Genomic DNA, 25,051 nt, shown 5'->3' on the forward strand with positions numbered 1-25,051 from the left:
ATAGCGTCAAAATAATGTCCATATGCTAGATTTAGGGGCTGTTGAAATAGCTTTGCCAAGCAAACTGCAGGATACCCAGTTCAATTTGAAGTTCAGATGTTTAGAATAAACTATATGCAATATTTGAGGCAGACTAAACAACTAAACTAAACAAAACAACAAAAAGGGGGCAGGGATTACTGTTTTTCTGAAAGTCGAATTGAACTCGGCATCCATGATTTTACTTTTTCTTTTTAAACCACCATGCAAACCACTCCAGCCTCATTGTATCTTGGCTTATCAGATCTACTAGGTACTAACCTAAGCAATGGGTTCTTGATGAAGCATGGGGCACAAGGCAGAGGAGAAGAGTTCTGAATTTGAAATCAGAACACCTTGCTCCAGAAACAGCTCTCTTATAAGCTGAACCCCTGGCTAAATCTGTCTCCATTTCCTAGTATGGAAAGTAGGAATAACAATCCCCATCTAGCTCCCTACTCTAGTTCTCAGATGACCCTCAGCACTCTTTCTCAATGGGAAAATAATTGAAAACTACATAGGATGATATACCCATCTGGCCATGGCATTATTGTTACTTAAGCAAAGAAATGGGAGGGGACTACCAAGGGCATCTGATGGATAAGGGAAGAAAAGAACTTCAGATGGCCTCTGCCCAGCCTTCTGTCTCTCACTGCCATTACCAATACCTGTTAACTTCAGACCTGTTCATTTCCAGCCCCTGTTTCTAAGTTGCACTTGGTTTTGTTATCAGTCAATAGTGTTTATTTTAGGGCTATACCGTCACTTACACATTAGGTGCAACCAGGTTCCGTTATGTAAGTGTTGTCCAGCTTGGCCTGGTCTTTGCTCAGGGGCAGAGCTGCCAAGGGGGTCATGGGAGGCAGCCGTGATACAAGACCCTGTCCTCTGAGCCAGCCCTGATGCCAGCTGGGTGAGGTAAGCCTCCGCCGGGGTACCATTCATTCACCTGCTGGCTCCTCGCCTCTCACTGGCGACAATCCGCATCTAGCAGGCTGGTGAGGGCGAGAGTAAAAGGACAGGTTTGTTTCCCATGGTTCTTGGCTGGAGACGTGGCCTGAATTCTGTGTATCAGTAAGAGGACCCACGGGGAGCTGGCGCAGGCCTGGAAAACACTCCCAAGCTGGCCCTCCAGTGTCCCTCTGGCCACCTGTCTGGACTCCAGCCTCTGAATCCAGGTCAGCCACCCCATCGGAGGTGCCCCACAAGCCTGAATGATTCTTCTGTACAACCAGACTCATTCCCACCTACCCCTGTGATCATCGCCAGGGGTAATAAGGCTCAAGTGTTCTCTCTGAATCTGAACAAATAAAATGTATGTATTTATGTAATTTTTTTAAGCCATCCCCCCTGGGCTCGGAGTCTTTTTAGTCTGACAGACTGGCGATAGTGGGACAAGTTACTAAAGACGGTCATAGAGAGCCCTGTCTTTGAACTTCATGACTCAGATGAAGGCACAGTGGTAGGAACTGAAGAAAAGCTCCTGAAAGGCAATACTTGTGATTCTGTTGTGCCATAAGAATAAACCAGCATTGTGTCTGAATGGACACTCGGAACACATGACCTCCACAGGAAAAATTCTGAACCCAAGCTGATATTCTTTTTTCTTGGTCATGGTACTGGGTCTGAACTCAAGGACTTGTACTAAGTTCTAAGCAAGTACCCTATCACTTGAGCCACACTCATGGTCCTTTTTTTTAAGTTTACTGCATAGGGTCTCAGTCCTTAGACTGTGATCCTACCTCTACCTCTTGATTTACTAAGATTACAGGTATGAACTATCACGCCCAGCTTAATGGGTCTTCTTATTTTTCAGTGGTAGCAGGTAAACAGAAGGTTTCAAATTCAGCTAGCCAGTGACAAGTGAGCCTTGCACAGGCTTGTTAACATCACCCATACACAACCCATGTCTCACCCTTCCCCTGAGCCCTCCAGTGGCTGATACATGCTCTTAGACAACTACATGCTCTTCCTGATTCCAGGAAGTTCTTGGAATCAATGGCTCAAAAGTGCAGGTGAGAAAGCAGAGGCTGAGAGAATATCCTGAGAAAAGGAGTAACTGGCGGCTCTGGAGAGCTGCCTCTGGGGCTTCTTTCAATGCACTAGTACCCACCCTGGCCTGGAGTCTGCCTCTCTTGCCTTTCTCTCTCTATCATTCTAGACCAGATCTAGTTTCACTAGGCTTGGAACTCTCCAGTCCCCTTTTCTGTTGTGAACTGACTTATTTGGATGCACTTGTCAGAGCTTAACTGAAGGGTGTCTGGCAGACCAGGAGCCCAGCTGTGGCAGATATTCCTTGCAAGGCTCTACAAGGCAAGGCTCAAGGGGACTCAGATGCCCCTTCCCCTTGTGTCTTCCTCCCTCTCTGGAGAGAGGGCATCTGTACAACCTGCAAGAACTGGGAAAGAGAACCTTCATGCTCCCTGGAAGCATAAGAGAGCCTGGAGGAGGCTAGCATGCGGGTGGGCATGTGCCAGGAAGCTGGGTCTGGACTGTGGAACTGGGTCTCGTCTGTCCTGTGAGCAAGTCTGAGCCTCTCCATCTTGCCTCCTGAGTGAACTTCTAGCTCTGAGTTAGCTCCAGAGCTCAGATGAGTTTTCCAACCCTACAGGACCAAGCAAATCCCTCTCCCCTTGATTGCCCAGCACTGAATCTCTCACAATGAGCTTAAACACAGGATGATCCCAATATACCCTACTGGCCAGTGGGGTGCTGTTAACAACTAGCTCTCCAGGAAGAAAAATGTAGGTATAAAACAAATTTTGCTGATAGGTAACACACAATTTACAAATAAATGCAACAAATAAAAGATAACAATAGTCTAATTTCTATATAGCCAATATATATAGTCTAATTTCTATATAGCCTATGATTACAGCTTAACCATTATTTGGCAAAGTACTGTGCTTGACAACTGTTTTACAAAACTCCACAAATATGACAACTGGGACTCTGTAAGCGCTCCTGAGACGTGGTAGAGGCTGGTTTCAGTGACTTCTCTACAGTGGGCAGTGATCTCCTAAGATGAAGGCCTAGATAGATAAGCATAGGCCCTGATCTTAGCCCAGACTGGACAGTGAGCCTTCACAGGACTAAATGGAGCCTGGTCTCCTTAGTTCACCCAAAGAAGAAAGTCAAGCAAGCAGGATCTGATAAAGTAGGAACAGGTGTCTGAAGAGAGTATATTCAAGGACTGATGGTAGCAGGTGGTAGGTAGCCAAGACGATTCCATAGCTAATGTGAGTTAGAGACTAGAGAGAAGTGATGCCATTAGTCGAGGAGAGCAGGGTCAAAGAAGGACAGTGTGGATAAAGGCATGGTTCAAAGAGCCGCATGTCCTAGCACCCAGTTTAATCAGACTTTCATGCAACAACTGTTGTCCACTCGGTACAAAGCACTCCTCTAAGATAAAGTCCTTGCTCTGATGGAGATTAAGTTAAGTAAAGGAAGAGAGGCAGCTAACAAGTACCCCAATGGTAGTGTAGACTGCGAAAAGGAGAAAGTTGATGTAGAATCGATTCCCTAAAAGCATGTGAAACAAGATTCTCAAAGAAAAGTGAGGTATGCCTGAGCACAGAGAAGCCAGGATTTCTCAGGATCCTGGATACGGTCGTAATGGGTAGGAATTTCCAGCAGGGGCTAAGAAGCAACACTATTTCTCAAGCTTGCTTTATGGGTAGAAGAACAGTCCGTAGATGGAGGTCCATGTGAAGAGCCAGAAAACCTAGAGTTCTATGGAGTCAATTGTGTTCCTCCTATGTAAATCCTTCAAAATCTGGGTTATGGGCAAATCAGAGGAAAGCAAGAGCCTCAGGAGCCTCCTGAGACCTCGTGGTAAGAAATCAGTTCTAGATGAGCCAATAATTGCAGAATGAATTAGGTTTCTCAATGATTACTAGACTGTGTCCCATGAACCATGAAGAAGGTTGATGACAAGCTGAAAACACAAGCCTTCTGTCCCCACCCTAATCAGCCATAGAACACCGTACACTAAAGCTTTACGCTGGAGGAGTCACCTGATGCTTTGGAAGAAACACGTATTTCCCAAATACCAAGAGCCCCAAGCATTAGCCTCTGGCCTCTAGTTGTACAGACATCATCTCCTAACTTTTCTCTGCCTTCACAGCGAATATGACACTTACCCAGATGTTTTTCTGCTCCCAGTTCTGGAACAAGGAGAGAGATAGAAAACTCAGACCCAGAAAAAGAAAGCTACAGTCAGGAGTAGAGCAGAGGTTGCCAGACAAGTCCCACATCTGCCACCGCACAGCATGGACATACCCTCAGACAACGCTGCCAATCCTCTACTCCCAGCCCAGCCCAACACCTTCCCATTCTACAGCTCTTGACACCACTCTTAGCTTTTTGGCCTTTCTCTTTCTCCTTACTCACAGGAAATATGACCAATTTTTTCCCTGGAGTTCATTTCAATAAATATTGTATCATATGATCAGAGGCACTGAGGTATTATACCTTTGTGTTCCTCCTTTGGTCTCAGTGTGTGTGAATGTCTAGAGTCCTGCATGACCAATTTTTGATCCAGCCTTGAATAAGGGCCATTTTCCCTCAGGATTACAAATCCGTTTAACTGATCCTTCCTGTCACACAGACTGAGCATGCGGAGGCATATCTGGGAGACACCCTAGCCAACCTGCCTCTCAGATATCCTTTCATGGAAATGAGCCCTGGTTCCTACCATATCATCAAGATGGAACTTTGGGTCCTGCTGATGGCTTAACAGGGCCAGGAGAAACTCAGCAAGCATCCCGAGTCTGTTTCCACCTCTCTGCAATGTGAGGAGACCCTGACCTATCACCTTACTTAACTTCGAATCATAATAACAAGCAAGGTAGTAGCCAAAGGATGGTGACAATCCTTCACACAGGCAGAGAATCAGCAGTAATCTGAAGTGTCAGTTATCCTGAACTACTGTTGAGAGACACAAAGACAAGACTGTTTTGCTTTTGTGGCAGACTCCCTTCCAGTCCAATTCCTCTTTTCTCAGCAGCCACCCCTAAGACAGCTTGACCTTGACAACCTAACCTTGACAGAGGTATGGTGAATGTACTTTTTAAAGAAGCCCTTCAAAGTCACCTCCTATCTTTCTGGAGAAGAAAGTTGCTAGGGACTGATAAGCAGGACTCTAAGGAAGGACTGGTATTTTCTGGGTGACAGATGGCAGTGGTGGTAGGACCCCACAGGTGGGGAAGGGGGTTTAGCTGGGCAAATGTCTTTGTCTCTGACTGTGACACCAGCCAACAAAACTCCCTGGAGCCAGACAGTCCAGGTAGACTGATTGAGCTAATTCACTTTTTATCTAGGAGCAGCAAATAAGGTTATAGCCCTAGAGGGGTGACAATGGGATTGTGCCCAGGAGAATGGAGACCCAAGAAACACTGCAGGTGAGAGGGAAGCAGGGGAAACATTTCTCTCTTGAACATTTCCTTGTGGGTTTCAAGTGATTCCATTCAAGATGGGGACCCTGGGCTTCTCACCCTCGACTGTGGCCCTCCACATCCAGACAGCATCAGAATGGTCTGGAGGACTTCTTAAAATCAGGGTGGCTGAGTCCTATGCTGAGCTGTTTATTCAGAAGTAGAAGAGATGACGGATCTGTGTGTCTAACAAGTTTCCATTTGATGCTGACGCTGCTGGTCTAGGTACCACTCACTCTTTGAGATCTGCTGTCTTAGGCCTTTGACAAAATCTACCACCCACAGCCTACCTGCTGCCTTTGCTCAGGTCCATCTCCTGCAATACCCTTAGGAAACAAAGGTCACCTGAGACCCTGTAGGGGAAGAATAGCCATTCCCTCTCTCTCCAATGAGATAGCACCATGGTCCACTCTCCTCATCTATGTGTGAGGAGGTTGGGTACAGTGATTTCTCAGGAAGCCCTTTCCCAGATTCTGTGAAAGGGAAAGGACTGGCAAGCTCCCCCAGCAAGTTTGCCAGACCAGCTCTGCTCTCTCCATCACCAGACCCTTGTATTAAACACATCTTTAACTTCCCAGCTTCCAGTCCTTTCATTCACTCACATCAGTGCTTGTCCCATCCAAAGACATCTCTACATCCACCACAGTCTTCCTCCCCAGGCTTAAGATCAAAGCAGAATTATCATTCTGTGGATCAAGAGTTTGACAGGGCTAAAATCTAAGGATTATGGTTCAAGACCAGCCTGGGCAGGAAAGTCCATGAGACTCTTATCTCCAATTAACCACCAGAAAACTAGACATGGAGCTGTGGCTCAAAGTGGTAGAGTACTAGCCTTGAGCAAAGAGCACAGGGACAGCACCCAGGCTTTGAGTTCAAGCCCAATGACCCAAAACAAATAAACAAATAAAAGATGTTGACCCACTTTGTAATGCTTCCACTTGCCACATTTTATCTAGCACCCTCTGGTGCATCTCTAGAACAGAATCTCAGCCACAGTCCTCTCCACATAGAGCTTCCAAGCCCACCCAGCTTTAACTGGAGCCTCTGCTGCTCCTGTCCCAGCTTGGGCTCAAGAACAGTAAGGGGTCTTGAGAAGAGACCCAAGGCCTGCCTCTAACTTTCTAGAAAGATCTCTATCACTTACATAGAGACCTTGCCAAATTCTATATTTGTATGAGAACAAAGAACCCTGCAGGCAGACTATTCTTACTTCCAAATGACAGCCTCGAGGCAGAGGAAGTCTTAGTCTTTACTCTCTCACCTCCCCAACTCCTTCCCACTTTCTCTCCTCTCTGACATCCAGAGGGGAACAGAGAGAACGTGGGCCTCCGTTTCCACAACTGAGAGATGGGTACGTGCTCACAGACCCCTGCCGCTGGTGGCAGTCTATAGACTGTGCATCTCCACAGAATTCACTCGGTAGTCATCCCATGTGTCCTTCCTCTGCCCTGCCAGATTCTCATACTGGTCTTCCCTTGCCTGTCACTAACAAATCACACAGCTGGCCTAAGGCACATTCTTCTAGTGTTACAGGTGAGGAAAGCTGAGGACCCAAGAAGAAAGAGGAGGTGCCCAACTGTAGGAACAATTAGTTCCTTGTGAGGCTGAGGAACGGAAACCCTGGTGCTCCAGACTTGCCTTGGCTGCTAGGCCTCTGTGGCACTCACTGAGGGGGGAACAACGAATGAGTTCGCCATGAGACCCAGGGATGCATTAGAAATCACTGGATTCTTGAATGCACTGGGTGGCCTCCAGCAACACTTCCAATGAATGCACTATCCTCCTCCCCGGCCTGTGGGCCCCTCTACACTATTCTAAGGAAAAGATGCTGCAGTAAGCAGACACGTCCTTCTTCTGGTACTGGGGATACTTGGGGCATGACCAAAATCCAAACTTTTGGCAAAAATTAGGTTCACCATTATCCAAAGCAGAACTGAGAGGAGATTCACACGTAGCGGTGTTGTTCTTAGGGTATTCCACAAAACAGCTGTCATGAGATGCTTTTGAAGAGAGACATTTTTGAAACTCCTGGAGTCTAGTTTGAGAGAGATTCAGGACCTGTTTTACAGAATAAAGGCTCTTTGAAGTCTTGTAGGAAGAGATCTGGTGGCACTTTCCGTCACCGACTCTCGGGGTGCTGTTTCTATGGCATTCGAGACCAGCATAGCTCTGCTTATCCAGGTCCAGACAAACTACTAAGAAAGGGAAATCTGCAGTCACCAAGTTATTTACTTGCAAAACCAGCCAAAGGAAAGGTGGAGGAGATACAAAATGGAGAGGGAGGGAAAAGAGAGGAAGGGAGAAAAGAAGAAGGGAGGACATCAGAGGAGAGGGAAGAAGGGAAAACATATGCAAAGGGAAAACCCTGCAAAGCCTAAAATAGTCCCTACCTAATCTTTACTGTAAAAAAAAAAAAAAATGAAGGAAGCAAGCAAGCAAAGGAAACTTTGCTGACCACCAGCCTAACCTACTCTCTTCTCTGATATAACAACCTAATTATGCAAAATATTTCCCACAAAGAGAAGGATCTAGACAATGAAGACAGAAAACAGTAACGGCAGCCTGAAGCATAGTTTAGGCACCAAAGATTTCTCTAAATGCAATGGAAATTTAGGAAGAAGTCTCGGCAGCAGGACGCCAGGCCCACTGAGCTCCGAGAAGATTGTGTTGGGGCTAGGGAGCTATAAAGACACCCCACGGGGTAGTGAATGTGAGCGGCCAGGCCTGGAGCTGGAACACAAGGCCCATCTGAGACCAGCCTGGCCTGGCCTGGCCCTACTCTGTAACCAGACACAGCCCTGACAGACATGAAGGAGGAGGCAGGCCAGCAGAAAGATATACAAAAGGATTCAGAGGATTTGGTTACCAAGTTGCACCAGCCATTTCCTGGAATCCCATGAGTGAGTTCTGAGAATTGGAAGGAGGGGTGGGGAGGGAAAAGCAAGACACATAGCTGTCTAATGACAGGTATTATGTGGTGGAAAGGAGATGTGCCTTCCTCTCAGGTCAAGCCAGGTTAGCAGGCAAAGCTCTCCAGGACCCCAGCTGCTTGCAGAGAAATGCTTACAGTCTTCCCAGGCCCACCCCATCCTTGGAAAGCCTGAGAGGCAGACGCATTTCTTCGTACCAGAAATAGAAAACAAAGGTCTTTTCTTCTCCTTCCTCAGGTCTCCCTGCTCCTTTGTCCATCTCTTCCATTCTTCCTTCTCCCCCATCATCCTCCCTTCCCCTCCACTCTTCCACAGCTTCTGCCTCACCCCTTTCTGTTTTTCTAGTTCCTCTTGGAACTCGTCACTCCACCTCCCTTTATTCCTTTTATGCTGCGCATCCACAGCTACCTTGACATGGATCTGAACCCCTGTCCACAGCAAATAAGCAGGATTTGGAAATGAGAGTAATGAATGGTGCCTCCCTTTTCATAAAAGATTCACAAAGATTTACCCTTTGTGGGGAGCTAAATGATCCCACTCTCCAATTATGCTTACTTTGCATTTTTCTCTTTTTTTTTTTTTTTCTTGCCAGTTATGGAGCTTGAACTCAGGGCCTTAGCACTGTCCCTACACCTTTTTGCTCAAGGCTAGCACTCTACCACTTCAAGCCACAATGCCACTTCTGGTTTTCTGGGGGTTAATTGGAGATAAGCTCTCTCTCTGCTTTTCTAGCTCTTTCTCAGCTCTTTCCTTTTCTTTCCCAGCTTTCTTCTCACTCTGCTCTCTGTTCTTTTCTAGCTCTATCTCTCTCGCTGCTCTTTTCTAGCTCTCTGCTCTCTCTCTCTACTCTCTTCTAGTTCTTTCCTCTCTCTTTCCTCTCTTTCCCAGCTCTCTCTCATTCCCAGGCCTTTCCCAGCTACGTGGAGTACCAACCTTGCCTGGTCCCAGCAGGTCTACTGAATAAACCTACCCCTTACCTGAAAAAAAAAAAAAAAAAAGAGTCTCACGGACTTTCCTGCCCTGGATGGCTTTGAATCACAATCCTCAGATCTCAGCTTCCTGGGTAGCTAGGATTATGGGTGTGAGCCACTGGTGCCCAACTTTTTAGTTTTGTTAAATAAGTTTTTATTCTCTTTAAGTAATTGTACAAAGAGTTTCCACTTAACAAAACAGTTTAGGAATACAATATAACTTGATCAATGTCACCTCTTTCAGTACGCTCACCTGTCCCTTCGCTACTCACTCTTCTTAATTTTGTAGGATATTCATTGGATTTTTATGTGCACTTTGCCCCTCTTCTCCTCCTCATTCATCTATCCCTCTCCCCTTGGCCCCACCCCACCCCTTTCAAGTACCCTCTCTTCCTGGTATTTTATTTTGCTGATCTTTGATTTTTGCTTTCTAAGGAATTACACTATGTGAGATCTCCCATGAATCTGCCATTTTACAGCTAATACATTTGTAAACACTTGCCATTTCCATTCTTCTTTTCTTCACTACCAGCCCAGGAAAGGCAGGACTGCTTTGTCTGTGCCTCCATAGTAACCGCATGCATTGGCCATGAAAGCACCCAGTTATGAGAGAAGGTGGATCCACCCCGCTTTGGGAGGGAGACAATTCTTTCTGACAGTGTGGGAAAGGCCACCATGACCACTCTTGCCAAAACAGCATATTTACAGTTGGGACCATCCTGAAAAATCTGTTGTGTGGAAACAATATCTATTTTCCCAGGCTACGTCTGAGAGAGAGATGAATTCAGTAAGTGTTCAGGCAAGGTATATCCACTTATTTAAGTGTTCAGCTTTAAGAAATCAAGATGACAGGGAGTAGAAAGCTAAAGAGCTGGAAAGCCAAGTGTCTTGAGCAGCCCTTCCAGCTGATCAACATCCCCACTTCTGCAGCAAACATGCTGGTACCAACTACAGATTTTCCTGCAAACAATCAAGGTAGATGTCTATTTCCGAAGATTACAACACAGGGGCTTGGTTCAGTATTATCTAAAGGTGGCAGAGGAAAGATTGGGCCTTTATTGAAGGTAGTTCATCTTTATCTCACCCTGGCTTTTCTGAAAACTGATGGGTCACTGGATACATACAGAGTGACTGTGGTGTGTGTGTGTGTGTGTGTGTGTGTGTGTGTGTGTGTGTGTGTGTGTGTGTGTGTGTTAGTGAGAAAGAGAGGGCAAGAGACAGAAAGATGGAAGAAAGGAAGAATGGGAGGGAGAAAGGAAGAGAAAGAACGAGAGACTGTTGAGGATAACATTGTAATATGGTACCCGGTACCCACACAGAAGCAAAGACCAAAGTATGTCCTTGGCCTCATGTAAAAGGTTCCCAAAGTAATCTGTGCCCAAGGATTTGTCTTGATCATTGTTGTGACTGGTTTTACAACCTAGAAAACTCTCTCAACCTGTTCTGAGGAACTTCCTGAATCCCTTTGACCTTCCTAAGATTTCCATTCCCTGAGCTCTCAAAGCACAATTGCCTGATCACTCATCTGGCCCTGCATCCTCTCAGTCTATCTGTGCCCACAGAGCAGAAATCATTAGGACTCTGTACAGAAACCTGCACATCCCTTTTGGAGGCTTTTTGCATGCTTTAATCTATTGTTCTGGCCACAAGAATAAGTTCTTGGAAAATATCAGTGAATAAAACTCTTATAATAAAACTATGACAGAGAAATATTGTCTGTCTTCCCTCTGACATGTTCTCTTGGTTACTTTAGAGAGTCTCCCTTTCCACTTATTTTAGCTGAATTTCGCATTGCAAAATAGTGATTGAAAAGTCTGGGAAGTAACTGAATACAAGTGCGATGTTTTGCTGTCTACCACAGAACCACGCCAACTCTATACATCTTACTATCTGTGGTGGGTATGTCCTAAGACCCTGTGTCTTGATGGTTTAGATGTCTTCTTGGAAAGACATTGGTGCCAGGACTTAGTGGCACCACAGCTCCCCCTGGTGTTCTGGAGGAATGGACTGTCTTAGACCCTGGTGGGAGATCAGCCAGGTTAGAATTAATAGTCCACCTAACTCCTCTATGAAAATAACAAAAGACCTGGGAAGCCCCAGAGGATATGGAAACCTGAGTTTGTCTGAGTCCGAAAGTTCTTCAGTTCCAGTTTCCACATTTCCAGAGACACCAGGTCCATATTTTATTGGTAATAGGCCCCACAACAAGGAAGTCAGGAAGAAAGACAGAGGAGACACTGGGAGGAAAAATGGAATCATTTCATCCCTCTCTCATCTAAGTTCTAAGAAATATGGCCTGTGCTCCCTAATTCAAGGCCTAAACGGAAATGTAGGTTAGTCTAGGGTTTGTTTTGCTCTTTCCCTTGATCTATATTGTGTAATCATGCTCTCATTATGAGTCTAATTCCTTGGGAAAGGAAGTGGCAAGAAAAATCAAGTCTCTTGCTCAACAAATAGCTCAATGAATAGTTTAACCCTTTTCTCCATCAGAATTTCTTCAAAGTATTTAATGAAGCAAATTGAAATTTAAAGAGTTCCACATTTATCTGAGTAAATTCAGAACCACCAAAGACTGCAGTATCCTCAAGTTGGGATTCTTTTTAAAGCATCTGTCACAGTGGCCCCCTTTATTCATGGAGGATGCATCCTAAGACCTCTAGGGGAAATACCTAAAACCACAGATAGTATTGAATCCTGTGTATACATTCACAATATTCTGATTTTTATTTTTTAAATTTTATCTATCTATTAGTTATCTACCTATTTGCTTTATGGGGTTTGAATTCACTTCGTTCTGACTTGGTAGGTAGGTACTCTTACCACTGAGCCATGCCTCCAGCCTTGATTTTTGCTGATTATTTTTCACATAAAAGCTCCCTCTCTCCTTGGGCATGAGTGCAATACATCTATGGTAGGCACACACCACCTTATTCAGCTACTGGTTGTGAAGGGAATCTCTCGAACTTTTCTACTTGGGTTGGCCTGGCTCTGAACTGTGATCCTTTGAATATCAGCCTCCCAAATAACTAAGATTATTAGTATGGGCCTCTAGATTCCAGATTCCCCTTTTCAAATAGAGGAAGCACTTTATGGCTTCTCTTGGGCACATGCAAATTGCCACCATCACTATTTTTGCATTTGAGTCATTATTATGTAAAATAAGGGCTTCTTGAACACAAGCATAGTGGTACTTTAACAAGAAAGCTGATTAGCCTGAAAGCTACTAAGTGATTAATGAAGAATTAGTAGCATATACAGTTTGGCCACCCTGTCTAAAGGAATAATTGGTGTCCTGGTAAAAGGAAGCAAGAAGCTGTGAAATTTCTTCAGGCTACTCAGAATAGCACACAAAATAAAACTTATAATTTGTTTATTCTTAGAATTTCCCACTTAATATTTTCATATGTTTGGCCATTTTTTAATGCCAAAAAACTACTGAATAAAGACATAAATTCTGTATACACTTTAATTAAAATAAATCATTAAGAAGTCACTAAATATCAGATACTGGTAACAGATTATGTAAATCAAAGTAATATAACATTTTGTATTCATAGATAATACACACATATACACATGCCAAAGTATATTAAAACGATGTGTTTTCTGTCTCTGTTTTGGCTAAGGACCTAAAGAGAAGAGAACAAAATAACAGGAATGCTAGAATTAACGCATTCCACATATCACAGGGGCAAGGCAGTCAGGTACAGGGTACTTAATATTCCTGGGTGAAATTGAACTAGTAGGGTACAGAAATCATGGTCGTATGACTCAGTCTCCCACAACTCAAAGAGAAAATCTGAGGCACATTCCACAGAATCCCCTAGAGAGTACCCAATGGAATGGAACCCCAGTTACTCACAATAGTAATCAACTCAGAAACATATTGTCTATTTTCTTCATTCTATCTCCCATATATCCTGCCTTCTCTCTTCTTCCTGAAGTCTTCTTCCATTGTAAAGCCTAGACTCACATCCTTATCCCAAGCTCCATTAGAAGGTGAGATAGAATTAAGACATCTCCAAAACATATTTTCCCCTTTCATACAGATTAATGGATATCAAAAACTCAGGACTGGAGTTATGCACAACAAGCTTCTGGGTCATTTCTCATTCAAATAAAAAGAAAAAACACAAAAGCTGGGGCTGGGAAGGTGGCTCAGTGGTAGAGCACTTGCCTTGCATGCATGAGGCCCTGGGTTCGATTCCTCAGCACCACATAAGAAAAAAGAAAAAGCCGGAAGTGGCGCTGTGGCTCAAGTGGTAGAGTGCTCGCCTTGAGCTGAAGAGCTGAGGGACAGCGCCCAGATCCCCCCCCAAAAAAACCCACAAAAGGAAAATATGGTTCTCTAATTAGATCAAGCAGAGGAGAAATACACAAAAATACATATAAACTAACAATTCGTTGAATTATCCTATTATTCCTATAATTATCCTATGATGCTTATCACTGCTACTATGATTATGAGACACCAGGGACATGATCCAGGTCAGACAGTTCTGCCCTTCAGGGACCTATAACACTAAAAAGACTCAGAGGACTAGGACCTGCTGAAAGCAGTTCTTCTATCCCTAAGAAATTCTGTTGCTGTTCCAGCTTCTTAGAATGTGATTGAGCATTAGAGACCACAGAGTTACAATACTGAGTGCCAACCACAGGAGAGCTGAGATTTATTATGAGTCTCCTTCCGTTTTCCAACCTGGAGCCCAAGCCACATCCAAATAGACAGCTGGGTTCCTTTCTTCTTGGGTATAATTTCTTGAATTTCCTTTATGTACCTCAAAAAAAAAAAAAAAAGGGATGAAGTAGATAGACAGTGCATGGTTTTAGATAGAGATTTGGATGGGAATCCAAGGGAGAGGGTTGCCTTATACAAACTCCACTTTCCTTCCAGACTTCAAAGTGGCCTCAGGACCATCTGATCAATGGGAGCCCGTGTGAGTGGGGCCTGGCAGAGTCAGTAGTGCCAGCCATGAGGGGTTAGTGCAGAGGTGACAGAGCCAACAGGAGTCCAGCAGGTAACATGTAAGTAACCTGAGCAGAGATTTGTGGAAGCAAGGGCAAAGGGAAGAAAGCATTCCCCTCTGAAAGATGACTCAGCTCCAGGCAGTTGAGATCCTGTATTGAAAAATACTCTATTTTTTAAAATCAGTCAAGAAGTCAAAAATTTAAACTTTACATGAAAACAGCTGCAATCACAGTGATAGCACCTACTTCAAATGACTTTTTGCTCATCCTTTGTTGGCCTACATAGAATGTCAAGTAGGTTATAGTTGACTCCCAAGCCACAAGGTGGTTGTGTATCACATCAGTAGAGTTATCTACTGTAATTGGATAAAGTATTTGAAAGCCCAAAGTGGGCTGGGGGTCTGGCTCAAGTAGTAGAGCACTTGCCTAGCAAGTGGGAAGTGCTAAGTTCAAACTCCAGTAGTGCTGAAAAATAACAAACAAACACTGTAATAGACAAAAAATTAAATGGAGGCCAAATAGACTTGTTTTCTTAAGTTGATGGCCAAATGTTAAAATGTTATTTTTCATATCATTTATAATCTTGTCACAATCCATTTAACAGTTTGATTAAATTTCAGTGAAAATTATCTTCCAGAATAGGTCCCTCCCACCCCAAGATTGGGATTAAATAATTTTACTACAACTAGTATATATGGTACAGAATTTCATGCAAATAAAGTGTGCCAGCAGTGGGATAATATATATAAACAAAAAACAAAAAAAGGACAAATGTACAAACCTGCTGCTGCTTAGATCACTGCAGCTTCCAGCGCCCAGTTTCTTTTAGTGATTTAAAAACAAAACGGAAAAAATAAAAATAAAAAAAGTTGTGCCTGAAACAAAAAAAAATTAAATGGAAAAAATGAAGAAATATTTTAGGGAATGTGTTGAAAATGGGTAAGAGGAATTGCACTCAAATTCATAATCCTGTGATCTTTAATTTGGAGCTGGTTTCAGTGGCTAATGTTATAATGAGACTGTAATGTGATGGCCAGCATTGTATCACATAAGGCTCTGGCCCTAAAAATAGCCTCTTTGCTGCTTTCTTCCTGACACTGGCCTGCCAGTGTCCAGTGTCTGGTTGGAACTAGTAGATTCTGTGCCTTAGCCTCACTCCCTTCACCTTCCCATAAAGCGGCCCTTTTCACAGAACATCAACATCCTAAGACAAGTAGAAAGATAAGCCATCACATAAAGATGTCCAGCAAGAGGCAAGGGTATCTTAGTAGAAGACAAGCTTGCACAGAGTTAATGGATTATGGATTATATGGGCTAGGTACTGATGGCTCATGCCTGTAATCCTAGCTACTCAGGAGGCTGAGATCTGAGGATCACAGTTCAAAGCCAGCCCAGGCCGAGAGACTCTTATCTCCAATTAACCACCAGAAAACCAGAAGTGGTGCTGTGGCTCAAGTGGTAGAGCACTTGCCTTGAGCTAAGGAGCTGAGGGACAGTGCCCAGGCCCAGAGTTCAAGCCCCATGACTGACAAAAAAAAAAGATTATATGGAAGTTAGATATAAATTATAAATGTACATATAAACATGTAGGGCCATATGCACACGTACACAAACAATATTAAGTAAGGTATATGGCAGTCCACAGGATTTCACTGGTGTAACTCCTTTGAACAACTAACTTACAGAATGAATCCCAGGAAGCTGGAACATGTGTTGTCAGGGGATGGGAGGCAGTTTGGTCAAAGGGAGGGGGATCAGATGATTAGAAAGGGGAAAGGGGCATGAACGTAGGCATAATATTCAATGTACATATGGGAAAATTCTAGGAAAACAGAGGATGGGTGAGGTTGGAAGAGATGGAGAATGATGAAAGGAATGACTGATCAAGAAGTATTGTACACCCAAACGGATGTGTTGAATTGAATCCCCTTTGTGCAACTAGTTACGGGTAATTAATAATAAAGATTTTGAAGACCCAAAGAAAGGAAAAACATTACCCCAGGGGTTAGATGCCTATGAGAGTAGACCAGAAGACTACTGGAGTCTAGCTCAATCTTCACGTGTTTTTGAAGATATAATCAGACATAGGTGCTAATAACTTAAGCACAACCTAAGCCATATAACCTAAAGCAAGTTAATTATTCAGACTGTTTCACTTATTAAATTGGATATAATAGTTACCTGGATGGTACAGGCTAGATAAATAAAATAAGTTCTAGAGCAGAACTTGACCAAAGTACAGCCCACAGGCCAAATCCAGTCTGCAGACATCATTGTAATTTTATCAGATCATAGCCATAGCCATCCACTTGTACCCACAAAGATTAACATGACTTGGAAACACTATGGTAGAGTATAATTTGGGTTGTAATTGCTTATCTTTCACAGGACTTTAATCAATAAAATATGAAATGCCCTAGACACTAGGTGCAAATGTTCATATCCTAAAAGTTCTCCTCCACAGTTACTAACTTCAATATAAGTTTTCTACTAAGTTGATACAGAGATCCTTTACACTGGTAATTTTACACTTTTCTAATTATGATTAGATAATCTTAGAAAATAGCTATATTGGCATTATTCAATAGTAAAACAAACTATAACAAGTTAGCAAGTGGGGCACTGGTGCCTCATGGCTGTAATCCTAGCTACTTAGGAGCATGAGCTCTGAAGATCATAGTTTAAAGCAAGCCCAGACAGAAAAGTTTGTGGGGTTTGTTTTTTGGGTTTTGGGGGGGGAGTCCGGTCATGGGGCCTGAACTCTGGGCCTGGGCGCTGTCCCTCAGCTCTTCAGCTCAAGGCTAGCGCTCTTCCACTTGAGCCACAACGCCACAACCGGCTTTTTTCTTCTTGCTTATGTGGTGCTGAGGAATCAAACCCAGGGCCTCATGCATGCAAGGCAAGTGCTCTACCACTGAGCCACCTTCCCAGCCCTAAGTTTGTGATATTTTTATTTCCAATTAACCAGCACAATGCTGGAAGTGGAGGTATGGCTCAAGTGATAGATTTCTAGCCTTGAGCAAAAATGCCAAGCGAGAACTCAAGGCCCCTGAGTTCAAGCCCCAGTACCAGCAATCAGTCAGCCAACCACAAATAAAGTTAGCAACACTAGTGAGTATGGTTTATACGACCAGTACCAAAATGAAGCAGGAAAGGCTACTGACCTTGTCTAGCTTTGACTTCTGCCAAGGCTATGCTAATACACTCACAACATTACCCTCAATCTACTACACTACAAGCTATACCTATTATTATTATGTATTACTACAACCTACTACTTACTGTAAGATATACTTGAATATGATTATGTACCTGTAACATATCACCACAATCTAGTTCCAAATGATGCACTTATAACATATTAATACCACAGACTACCACAAGATATACTGATATTACCATCATTGTACAATATACACACCTCAAGATACTCTTTGTTGAAACCAGGGACATTGTCACATGCTCAGACAGTAAACTGTCATCGCTCTCCAACCCCATACCAAGTCCAAATGCAGCCATCAAGGAGCCAAAGTGGTCAAGTCTAAGTCAACTGAAAGCCAATTCATTTCTCCTTTCCAGTTTCTACATATTTCATGTCCAACAACCAGTAGGAGAATTGAGTTGTGAGGCCTTGCACTGAGTTGCTGATTAATTTTGGCCTTGTTGGTACGTGATTTTTAATGACTACAGATGTGATTTGTAGAGGGAACATGCTATGTTTAATAGAGCTTCTGATGTTTAATGGAAATAAAGTGGAATTAAGAGGTGATCCAGTAACTCTATGTAAAATGCACAAGGTTTAATTTCAATTACACGAAGAATTGTAAATAGCTCCAAGATGTATTTGACTTTAAATGCTCCAACACCACATTGGATCTGAAGTACAGTATTAGAAGAAGCTTGATAATGCTGCCCTATAAGAATGTTCAAAATACACATGTACCAATTTAGGTTCTTGTAATTCCTTTGGTCTTCTTCTTGCTTTCAGTTCCTACGCTCCATGTTGGAAAGGTCTGGCTTGTTTCTAGAAAAAATATACTTTTTTAAGTAGTCAAATTTGAACTCAGGATCATACACTGGTTACACAAAAGCTGTACATCCTCATTGCTGCTGACAGATGAAACTGGGAATGTGAGCTAATAGTATAAGCAATAATAATTGCTTGTACCCCTTATCACCCACATACCAGTTTATCTGGCCCAGTTTATAAGGTTTAGCAAACCACGTAAATTCTTTTCATATCCAGAAAGCATTTCAACTGATCCCAAACCAAAGCCCAACCATAAATCTCATTAATAAATCTCTGAAACAAGACAAAAGGAAAAAGCGATGTAGTTCCTCCTGACTCACTGCCTCTCTCCACCTACCACACCCTACTATCCTATTACATGGAAAAAAAGAAGAACAAGACAGCTAGGGTCCTCCCGGGACCATAGATCACTCCTCAGCTAAATAATTACACTTAAAACCACTGGGTTTTTTTTTCAGAGAAAAGAAACAAATTTTATTTAGACCTATGGGTTGGAGAAGGGAACTCAATGATGATTATGGTGGTCTTGGGCCTGCAGCAGAAAGAGTTGTTCATTGTGCTGGCCGAGGAAGAAAACTTGACCTTGAAACGCATGGCTTCCAGCAATGTTTTCAGCCAAATCATTGACATATGTGCCTGACTAAGGAGACAAATGAGAACATGTAAGGTATATGTTCTGGAAATATATCTGTAGAGAAAGATATCTGTATATCTATAGAGATAGATATCTAAACAGATAGATTTAATCTATCTGTATCTAGAGGGGGGGATGAATGGATAGATAGATAGATAGATAGATAGATAAATAGATAGATAGATAGATGATCAGTGTTTCTGTTTCTTCTCAGAAGAATCTGTGAAACCCATCTTCAAGAGTTAAGTCCAGTGTTAATCTCTACTGAATAGCCAAGTCTAGAGGGAGGCTATCCAACACAAAATATAATTAACCCATGAACACAGGGAATCTGGCTTTTTGCAGGAGTGTGAGTGAGGGAAGTGTGGAAAGGGTCCGGTGTTTTAGAAAGAGAGTAGAGGGGGCATAAGGGAAGGAGTTGCTGGGGGAGAATCCAGGACATTCTTTCGGAAAATGTATGGAGAGTCATGCTTTCCAGAAAGGCACACATTTGTGGCACTGACCACACTAGGATGACAAACCCTCAGTTATGACATTCCTTTTTGTAATCAGAAAGTGTCAAAAGTGCAATACCTTTTGTTTGTGTTTCTTTTCTGGAATAACTTCCTTGCTTTCTGTCTCTGTGGGAAATTTTTCAGGCGACATGCTGAACACCTACATCTACGGACTTTCACCATCTTCTCCGGCTAGCAGTAAGGTTGTGGTTGGAACAATAGCCTGCCCTCCCCTTCATTCCCCTTCCTTACCCCAAGTCCATTGATCCAAAGCAGTCCACTCATCTCTCCTTTTATATAAGTCACTGTGACATAGATTCTTCTGCTAAGAGGACCTGATGATCTATGATGTTTGGTCACAATGACTAGAAGTCAACAGGAGATCTTTGCTGGGTATTGAGGGGAAAACTGAGTCATGTAGATAAAAATCAAGAAAGCACTCACAAGGGTTCCTTATATTTGATGGATGCCTGCTATCAGTACAACCCATAGGAACTCCGTGAATGACACAAACCAAGTAAAATTCCCTTTGTTCTCAAACATGAATCCATTGTTTTCAAAGTCCTTGTCTACTGGGTTATTTGGGTAGGCACTTCTGATTTTGCTGTCCTATTTCTAGAAGTCTCTAGCAAGGACTTGAACAATGTAGAACTTTTAATGAATGTCTTGATGAATAGTTGGCATACAATATTTCAAGTATAATTTGAGCTTTGATACAGGTACACACCCATGAATCCACCACCACTAACTGAGGTGGTAAGCTTGATTAGCTGCCACTCCCAGTGGTCCCCTGCGTCCCTGTGTAGATTTTCCCTAGCTCCTTTCCAATCCCTCTTCAGTCTTCAACAATATGGCAGATAAAGGTCTAGACTAGCACAATGTTTGAACCCACTATCACTGCTCCATTTCCCCAGAACCCCAAAGAGAGACAGCTTCAATCTAACAAGGCTTTGTGTCTGAGAAGATACATATATAATATACGAGACTGAATCAGGTAAAAGTAAAATGTGCCCCAAAATATGCCTTATAGAAGTTTATATGGGAAAAAAATCAACTATAAACTTTAGGCCCCTTTTTTTAAGTAAAGAGGAATTTAACAGATGATAATGATGCTAAGAAACTTTTTTTTTAAATCACTTGTTAGTGTGCAGGGAAATAACCCAGCTCAACTATAGTGACAGAGATTGCCAAAGGGAGAAAATGAAGATATGGCTTGACAATAGGATTAAGGAATTGTGAGGAAGGCATAGAAACAAATAAGAGAGAAATGAACTACATCTGTACATAGTAAATGACTTCCCCAACCTTTTTGCAGAAAAATATGACCAGTCATTTCATGTGTGCCAGCACTGAGTTTGAACTCAGGACCTGGGTACTATGTTACGTTTTTTTGCCCAAGGCTGGCACTCTATCACTTGAGCCACAGCTAATTAAAGAACCACACACTTTTCTGCCAGAGCCAGCTTGGAACCATGATCCTCAGATCTCAGCCTCCGAGTAACTAGGATTAAAAGTGTGAGCCACCAGCACTCAGTGCTTGATCTTTATTGGTCAACATTTTTCAAGAAGAGAAACTCAAGTAACCTCTTAAATAATGTAACTTGAAGGTGACAAGGAATGAAGGAATGATCAAGGGGCTCGTGCCTTGGGTCATAGAAATATGATAATCTTGAAGACTTGGCAAAGGCCAGAAAGAAAAGGGAAGAGTCCATGAATACGCCTGGATTTCAAGCCTAAGTAAAGTCACTGCCAGGCTGCTTCAACCAGCAATATCAAGTTGGCAAAAGGGTCCCAGGAGATGTTCTTCCTCTCTTTAAAGCAGAGTTTCTACTCTTCACAAAGAAAGAAAGATATTTTTCTAGAGGCTGAAAAATCTATAGTTCTTCCATTAGTTTTTAACCCAAGACCCAAAGTTTTAATCCTGGGACGAGCCACACCGCTGGAGAAGAGAAGAAAGGGAAGTTGGTAGAGTTGTATAAGAACTGCATGAGTATGTATCTGCGAAGTGTCTTACATGACAAAAAAGAGCCAGGATGGTGGTTGTAGAAATGGGTCTCATTCTTTGCAAAGTGCCCCATGCTCAGAGGGATGCTAATTTTATATTCCACTATCACTCTTGAAAAATTCTTAATTTCTTTTTCATTGGTCCTGGAGCTTGAACTCAAGGCCTGGCACTGTCTCAGAGGGTTTGTTTGTTTATTCCCAAGGCTAGTACTCTACCACTTGAGCCACGGTTCCACTTGCAGCTTTTCTATGATTAACTGGAGATAGTCTCATGGACTTTCCTGCCCAGGCTGGCTTCAAAATGCAATCCTCAGATCTTGGCCTCCTGAGTAGCTAGGTTTATAGGTGTGAGCCACTACTGACTAGTGAAATTCTTAATTTTCAACAAGAGGCCAACATACTCATCTTGTCTGATACTCTATATAAAGATCGTAACTGGTTCTGAGAAGACATGTCTTTTTGCCTGGAGCAAATGTTACACAAAATGGTAAGATAGACCAAACCACAGCCAAATGGGTAATTAAATGATCTGGGAATATATAGAAATCATTGAATGGCCTTTCATGTCCATCTAAAGTCCTTCCTAGCCTCTTCCACCCTAATCAGGGAATTTTTAAACCTTAGTTTCGTCTTCCCATCCTTAAAATGTGAAGGAAGTATCATTTTCACTATTGCAGAATAGTGGTTTTCTGATGAAACAAGTATTTCTACACCATTTGCTCCAAAACATCAAACGATGGTCATGTCATTACCCTTTGTATTTCTTCTCAGTAAAAATAAAATAAAATAAGGTTACTCAGTACCAAAAATAAAATCTGACTACTGCATTTGTGGACATCTTTAGTCTTTTCTAAAAACGAAGACTTTGAAGATTTCTCTAGACAATTCCTTTTTAAATACAATTTTATTTTGTTTATGTGGCACTTTTAAGAATTTGAACCCACATCCTCATGCACGCTAGGCAAGCACTCTGCCACTAAGCCACATTCCTAGCCCTCTCTAGACAATTTCTATCTGCTCTCCCAGCACCAGGGTAGAAAAGTTCAAATGTAAATAAACCTTTGTGCTTTGGACTGAAGAATTCCAGGACCAGAAAAAGTAGCCAATATGTTACTTTGTTTACTTTCTTCCATATAAATACAACTAAACTGTTTGGGCTTCCTGTGACTCATCCCTATAATCCTAGCTACTCGGGAGGCTGAAATATGAGGATTTCCGTTCAAAGCCAGCTCCAGCAAGAAAATCCCTTGAAATTCTTGTTTCTAATTAAGTCACCACAAAGTCAGAAGTAGAACTGAGGCTCAAGTGGTACAGCACTCTTTGAACACAAAAAGCTCAAGGACAGTGCCCAGGCCCTGATTTCAAGCCCCAGGACTGGCAAAAATAAATAAAATACAAATAAAAACTAAACCTCCTATAAAAATTCTGCCCAAAAGAACATTGGAGAAACCAAGTATGTGGAGAGAGATATTCTGCAAGCTTTCCTTGCCCTGCTCTATCCAATACTCACAAAGCAAAATCATCATACCTTCAGTTTCTCTTCCTTTCTTCCCTTGTCATCATTGCTCATCATAAAAACCAGGAAAAAGAGGTCCAGCAGGTGACACCAAAGAGATAAGACTGAGTCTACATATTCTCTCTTTGATCCAACCCTGGTCAGGAAAGTTCTATTAGGCACCTCAGCTCTGGTCAGTGGAGTTATAAAACAGGCATTTATGTTAAAAAAAATAATCTAGAAATAGTCATGTTTCTCATTAGGGAATCAATGGTGAACTGCCTGTACAACAGTGGTTCCTTAAGCTTATATTGCCACTAGTTACAGGAAGCTATAGCCATCTTAGTTTGTACAAGAATAGCCCATGATATTCACACAGCAAAATCACTGAACACATCATATTTCTTGGCATATATCCTCTTTAAGTACCACGTGACTGTGTTGAGTACCTCCTCTGCCCAATGCACTAAACACCAGTGGGGTCATAATGCTTTGAAATCTATTGTGAAGGCATAGGCCTTTGCCTGTAGCAACCTTACTCTGTCTTACTCTGTCTCTCTGGAGTTTTTCCCCTATTGGTGGCACACTCTCTTTTCAAAGGGCCAGACAGCCTAGAACTTAAGGAACTGATAATGTTCCTCAGATGATGACATGATTCTAAAATGCCAAAGGAAGCCACCCACAGTGGTTCATGCCTATAATCCTACCTACTTAGGAGGCAGGAAGCAGAGATCAAGAGTAACAAGATTTGAGACCAGTCCAGGCAAAAAGTTCATGAGATCTCCATCTTAACCAATAAAAGTTAGGTGCTTTTTACACCTAAAAAAAGTTAAAAAAAAAAAAAAAAGGATCATGTTACAGGCCAGCCTTGGGCATAGATGCAAAACCTTATTTTAAAAAGAAAAGCAAACAATAAAAGCAATAGGGATGAGACATGCCTCAAATGGAAGGCCAACTAATTCCAATTTTCTTGCACTGGATCAAAACACATTCATTCCTAACACAAAATGAAGCCAAATGGTTTAATACATGTGTGCTATTTTTGTATTATAATTCCCCTTTCTAACACCCTAGACATGCAGCTGTACTTTGGCTTAAGAATTCCCAGTGTATTCTGGGAAGGGACATCTTCCGTAGTATTATAGGTATATTAAAATGATGGGAGGAGGGAAAACTATTCAGAGCCTTATGAAGCATAAAATTTGGATTTTCTTGATGTCTCATCACGAGGCCTTTGTGTTAGTGGTGATTTGGGAAGGAAAGGGGGCTGAAAATAAGTAATTTTTCAGAAGCCCAAAAATAACTAAAAATCAGATGAAAGTTTGTTATATTTTCAAAACGAGAACTTCTAGTTTGTCCACAGGGCCTCCAGATTTACAACCGGCCTCTAAACGGAATATACTATTTTTACCCAGTTCTCCTCTCCTCCCCCACCTTCAATGTGAGATTCATTTGCTAGGATCCTAATAGCACCCAGATGAGAGAAATGACAAGCAAAGGGGATAGTCAATGCCAGATATCAGTAGGGAAGGCAAGGTGGAACAGTAGGTAGTCTTGAATTCACCCCTGACTCTTCTACCTAGGTGCAGTCCATTAGAGAAACTGAGACCCTTCAAAGAAGGGCAGAGCGAGGTCCCTGAGCATCCCTCATTGTCACTACTCTTGTGATGCATCTCTGACCTTTAGGCAGCCCGGTATCTCTTTCTAAAATCTTAGGGGTTGTTTGTGGGAAGATAATTTGAGAATTCAGTAGAAAGAATGTAACAGCTAGCAGCAGAGAACTGGAAAAGAACAACAGATATTTAGGTAGAATCCAGACCATCCTCAGAACCAACATGACCCTGATTCTCCAGCACCAAGTGGAAAAAGTGAATAGGGTCAAGATCCCCTTTGTTTCTTCTCTGAAATCTACTTCTTGGCCTGGGTCTCCCAACACTTGATTCCCCACTAAAGGTGCCAGATACATGTTCCAGGCTCAGAAAGCTCTCCCCCTTAGTGAGGCCCCTCTCCCAGACATTTCCACCTCCTTCAGCTTGTCCCAGTGCCCTTTCCCTGTCTGAGCAACAGCAGCA

The 25,051-nt window shown here is 42.6% G+C and overlaps 1 long non-coding RNA gene across 1 annotated transcript; it reads right to left on the bottom strand.

The window, feature by feature from the left end:
- Positions 1-794: 794 nt before the first annotated feature.
- LOC138830106 (uncharacterized) lies at positions 795-23,384 on the bottom strand. Its single transcript, XR_011372874.1, has 3 exons — positions 23,013-23,384; positions 18,266-18,346; positions 795-1,013 (listed from the first exon to the last, which is right to left on the bottom strand). It is a non-coding gene; the product is annotated as an uncharacterized lncRNA (long non-coding RNA).
- Between the last annotated feature and the right edge of the window lie 1,667 nt (positions 23,385-25,051).

The sequence above is a fragment of the Dipodomys merriami genome, unplaced genomic scaffold (assembly GCF_024711535.1).
Source record: "Dipodomys merriami isolate MVZ:Mamm:240054 unplaced genomic scaffold, mDipMer1.0.p SCAF_1, whole genome shotgun sequence".
In the NCBI taxonomy this organism is placed as follows: Eukaryota; Metazoa; Chordata; class Mammalia; order Rodentia; family Heteromyidae; genus Dipodomys; species Dipodomys merriami.